Raw genomic sequence first — 5,781 nt, forward strand, 5'->3', positions numbered from 1 at the left:
TTGCTGTGAGTTGTGGTGTAGGTCACAGGTACAGCTCAGATCCCACATTGCTGTGGCTGTGGTGTAGGCCAGGGGCTACTGCTCTGATTGGATCCCTAGCCTGGGAACCTCCATATGCCATGGGTGAGGCCCTTAAAAAAATTTTTTTTGAACTAAAATCAAGAAATATGCTACCAAGGGCTCAAGGATGCGAAGGTCTGTTGGTGAGCTTGCCTGCCTCTCACATAGGATATGAGCAACTTGTGGTTTGGGATGGTTGTGCTGCACCCCACAGACCTATGAAGCCTGCACTTACCCAACTTCAAGACCGAAGAAAGACCCCTGAGTCAGTGACAAAGACATGGATGGTTTAATGGATGGGGGAGCTTATATGTGTGAGCCAGGTCCGGGAGTGACACTTTACAGTGTGCAGTAGACACTGGGCAGGACATGGTGACCATCTTGGCCCCTGTGGGGGATGGAGATTGCCAGTTATAGGGAGAATTGACATCAGGTGGGCTCACTCATTACCAGGGAAACTGGCAGAGGGGCACCCCCCCCCCAGCCCATTTGATAAGGGATCACCTGATGGGGCTTGGGGCAAGTACGTAGGGGGCCAGTCACCTGCATCTGGTGTAGGTGAAGCAGGCACTGGTCAAGCAGGGGGTGACAGAGAACAAGAAAACAGCCACTTTGAGTGGCCCGATCATCTGGGGTCTGTTGCTATTTCCCCAGCACTTGTCACAGTGCCTAGTACATGGTGCCCCAGAGTGCTTGGGTAAGTTATACATTTGCCAAACAAATGAAGGTTGTTCTGTCTTAGGGTCATAGACCGCCCCTACGTATGGCTGTTTTAAAAATCTGTTTGGGGAGTTCCCACCGTGGCTCAGCGGTTAACAAACTCAAATAACCAAGAAGACATGGGTTCAATCCTTGGCCTTGTTCAGTGGGTTAAGGATCCGGCGTTGCTGTGAGCTATAGTGTAGGTCGCAGGTGCATTTCAGATCCCATGTTGCTGTGGCTATGGCATAGGCTAGCAGCTGCAGCTCTGATTCGACCCCTAGCCTGGGAACCTCCATATGTCGCAGGTGCGGCCCTGAAAGGACAAAAAGAAAAAAAAAATCAGATCTGGGAATGACCACACTGACCTTCTTTTTTTGGTATTTTTAGGGCCCCACTTGCAGCATATAGAGATTCCCAGGCTAGGAGTCGAGTCGGAGCTGTAGCTGCCTGCCTACACCACAGCCACAGCAATGTGGGATCCAAGCTGTGTCTGTGACCCACACCACAGCTCATGGCAACACCAGATCCTTAACACACTGAATGATGCCAGGGATCGAACCTGAGTCATCATGGATACTAGTAGGGTTCATCAACCACTGAGCCATGATGGGAACTCCCATACTGTTTAATCTCTTTTAATCTCTCCATCTTGCCGTGCCTTCTGTGCCTATAGGGCCTTGGCACTTGATGCCTGCTTTACCTAGGAGCTCCTCCACCACCCCCGACTCCAGCCCTAACTTCTCTTCTGTAGCGCACAGTTGTCCCTTTACACTTGCTTATAGGATTCTTTGATGGTTATCTCCTTTGTGCAGTTACCCAGCAGTGTCACTCAACTACTTAGCCCCCCTCCATCCCCCTGCCAGGACAAACACAAAGTACACACTCAAAGGTTTGTGGAAGGAAAAAAAGAAAGGAATAAAATATCAAAGTCACTGATTTTGCTGTGGTTTGAGGTTTTCTTTGACATCCCCCAAATACCTCCCTTAACTCATCTCATGATTTTAGATTTAGGTCTCCCATTAGAGAACAGTTCTTCTGCGTTAGTGAGGGTCTGCTCCTCTTGCTGTGTCATCACTCACACTTGGAGGCAGGGTTCAAAGGATGCTTCTTCCTGAAGGGTTGCTGTGGTACTTGGGCACTGGGCACAAGCAGGATTTGGGACACAAGCAAGAAAGGAAAGGGAGAGGCAGGAAAGCAAGGCTTCCAAAACTCATTGTTGTGGTGGGACAGGAGAGGGATAGAAAGGGGGAGGGCGGGGGGAGGGGGAGGGAGAGAAAGAGGGAGGGAGGGAGAGGAAGGAGGGAGGGAGAGGGAGAATGGGGGGAGCAAGAGAAAGAGGGAGAAAGGGAGATGGAGGGAGGGAGAGGTAAAGAAAGAGAGAGAGGAAGAGGGAGGAAGAGAGAGAGGGAGAGGGAGAAGAGGGAGTGAGAGTGAGAGATGGAGGGCGGGAGTGGGAGGAGAGAAGGGGAGAGGGAGGAAGAGAGAAAACCATAAGTCACTAAAATAAATTAAAATGTGCATAATAAGCCACATGCTTCCCCAAGGAGCTTACAAACCTCTCTTCCATCAGCATATCAAAAGAGAGACGATTTCCTCCCACACAGAGAAATAGGGTGTGTGATTTTTTTTCCCCCCATTGTCTCCTGGGAATTCTGGTCCAGTGGAATAAGGTGAGGAAAGTGTCCTCTATTTGCTACAAATCCACCACCAAGCCCCTGGCAAACCATGACCTGCAGCCTCCCCTTGGGAAGCCCACAGGATGCCCATCTGAAAGTGAGAAAGAATTAGGATGCGAGGCAAATAAATTGAGCTTCCCTACTTTCATTTGTTGACTTGGTGTACCTAGCTGGGTACGGCTCTCTTTCCCTCATAAAATGGATTTTGCAGTTGGGGTGTAGGGGGAGACTTTCCCTGGACTAGTAAAAATTCTTAGGTTACTGGATATATAGGAAGGGGCGTTTCCATTGTGGTGCAGCCAAAATGAATCTGACAGGTATCCATGAGGATGTGGTTTCGATCCCTGGCCTCGCTCAGTGGGTTAAGGATCTGATGTTGCCATGAGCTGTGGTGTAGGTCGCAGATGCGGCTTGGATCCTGTGTTGCTGTGGCTGTGGTGTAGGCTGGGGCAGCTGTAGCTCCGATTAGACCCCTAGACTGGGAACTTCATGTGCCATGAGTGTGGCCCTAAAAAGCAAAATAAATAAATAAATAAATAAATAAATAAATAAATAAATAAATAAATAAATATCTCAGTACAGGAAGATAGAACATCCAGAGAAAGCACTAAAGTGTGTCCCACTGAGATCAAAGTATTCCCTTGTCTCCCCTTGAAAATCTTAAAAAATTCTGTCATGTGTTAGAGACTTCAAGTTCTTTCCCTCTCAAGGAGAACCTCTTTTCCTCCTTAGCCCGAACCAACACCTTCCATCCCTCTCTTTTCACTACCTCCCTGCTCCACAAAGTTTGCCTTTGATTAGCATTAACTCACTTGTGATGACCTGATGTCAATGACGAGGATGGAATAGAATCCACTCTTCTCTGTGAGCCATCAGTGCTCATCTATTTGGTTTGCAGTAGAGGACTTGACATTGATTTATAACAATAAGATACTTACCAGGGATTGAACCTGTGCTACCATGAACAACATTCGATTCTTAACCCACCACCCCATAGCAGGAACTCCCTAATAAGATTCTTAATTGTTCTCATGCGCTTTTTTCTTTCTTTTTTTTTTCTTCTTTTTTTGTCTTTTTGTCTTTTTAAGGCTGCACCCATGGCATATGGAGGTTCCCAGGCTAGGGGTCTGATTGGAGTTACAGCTGCCAGCCTTCACCACAGCCACAGCAATGCCAGATCTGAGCCGTGTCTGCGACCTACACCACTGCTGATGGCAACGCCGAATCCTTAGCCCACTGAGCAAGGCCAGGGATCAAACCAGCAACCACATGGTTCCTAGCCAGATTCGTTTCCACTGAGCCATGATGGGAACTCCTCATGTGCTTGTTTCTTTATTCAGTGTCTAAAGTCCTCAAGGAAAAGATTGTTTATATAGACACACAACGTACACATACATACATAGATACTTCTAATTCAGTGACATTCAGAAAGCATGTATTTCGTGGTATTAGTGCCTGGCACATGGATAAATGCACCCTGTGTACAGAAAATAGAGTAACTACAGAGGCAAATATTTTAAAAATAGATATGACACAGTCCTTGCCTTGGGAATATTGATAGACATCTATTTTTTTTTTGTCTTTTTAGGGCAGCACCCATGGCATATGGAGGTTCCCAGGCTAGGGGTCTAATGAGAGCTGTACCCTCCGGCCTATGCCACAGCCATAACAATGCCAGATCCAAGCCGAGTCTCTGACCTACACCACAGCTCATGGCAACACTGGATCCTTAACCCACTGAGCGAGGCCATGGATCAAACCTGCAACCTCATCGTTCCTATCCGGATTCGTTTCCGCTGCGCTGAGACGGGAACTCCAATAGACACCTAATTCTTTAGGAAACAATTTAAAAGTAGTTATGTATATGTTTTATGTATATTCATATACACAGGGAAATAGTCCAAAATTTTAGTTGATTTGTAAACATATGTTAATGTATAGAATGCATACATATCTGTACCAATAAGTATAAGGAAAGGTCATAAAGGCTGCAGAGGGGGTTGGGATACTTTGTAGAAACAACACCTGGGCCGGGTATAGACAGATGAAGAACTTCCCCAGGAGAAGAGGATAAAGTTCGTCCCAGGTGTGGAGTTCCCATTGTGGCACAGGGGAAACAAAGCCAACTAGCATCCATGAGGATGTAGGTTTGATTCCTGGCTTCACTCAGTGGGTTAAGTATCTGGCGTTACTGTGAGCTGTGGTATAGATCACAGACCTGGCTCAGATTCTGCATTGCTGCGGCTGTAGTGTAGGCCAGTGGCTGTAGCTCCGATTTGACCCCTAGCTTGGGAACTTTCACAAGCTGCAGGTACAGCCCTAAAAAGCAAATAAAAGAAAAGAAAAGAAAAAATTTAAAAAATTCATCCCGGTGAGAGAAGAACCACACAGAAGTTAAAAGGAGACATAGAACACTTGAGGTTAAGAGGACAGGGAAGTGTTGGGCATGACTTGCAGTGCAGAGATAAATTTTAGTGTCTGTCTGGGACCTGTTTATTAAAAAATTTGTTCTTGGGAGTTCCTGTCGTGGAACTCAGTGGAAACAAATCTAACTATCAGCCATGAGGATGCAGGTTCTATCCCTGGTCTCACTCAGTGGGTTAAGGATCTGGCATTGCTGTGAGCTCTGGTATATGTCTCAGACAAAGCTTGAATCCCATGTTGCTATGGCTGTGGCGTAGGCAAGCAGCTACAGCTCAGATTCGACTCCTAGCCCGGGAACCTCCGTATGCCAAGGGTACAACACTAAAAAGACAAATAAAAATTAAAAAAACAGAAATGTGTCCTTTATCCTGAAGATAAAGAGCCTTGGAAGTCTTCTTGGCTGAGATGAGAAGAGCAAGAATATTCTCTGCCAGCAGTTTGGAGGATCATGGGAGGCAGTGGTTTGTGAAAGTGTGGAATCATTAAGAGATACAGCTGATAATCACCCAGACGAAGGCAGTGGCACAGAGGGACGAGACTAAAAGGGCATCTCCGAGCAGGATTGAGGACTTGTTTGTGGGGGGAGTTGGCAGTAAGTCCCCTCAGAACTATACAGCTTGCTCAACGAGAGTCTTTCTTAATCTTGTAGAGCCACAGCTAGCTGAGTTTCTGTACCTATTAATGCAGGATGGCAACCAGGTTTTGTGGGATCTGCAGTTTAACTAGCTTTTGAGAGCCCTAGATACAAAAATGAATATTCACTTAGAGAGAAGAAATCACCAACGTATTACAAATAAAAAGCTGAAGAGCAGGACAAAATTCAGAAAAATGACATCATAGTGGTATAACAACTGATGATAACTATTAATAATTAGCTGCCTGACACACCTCTACAACCCTTTCCCCTACATCTTTTCCC

Source organism: Phacochoerus africanus, chromosome 6 (genome assembly GCF_016906955.1).
Source record: "Phacochoerus africanus isolate WHEZ1 chromosome 6, ROS_Pafr_v1, whole genome shotgun sequence".
Taxonomy (NCBI): Eukaryota; Metazoa; Chordata; class Mammalia; order Artiodactyla; family Suidae; genus Phacochoerus; species Phacochoerus africanus.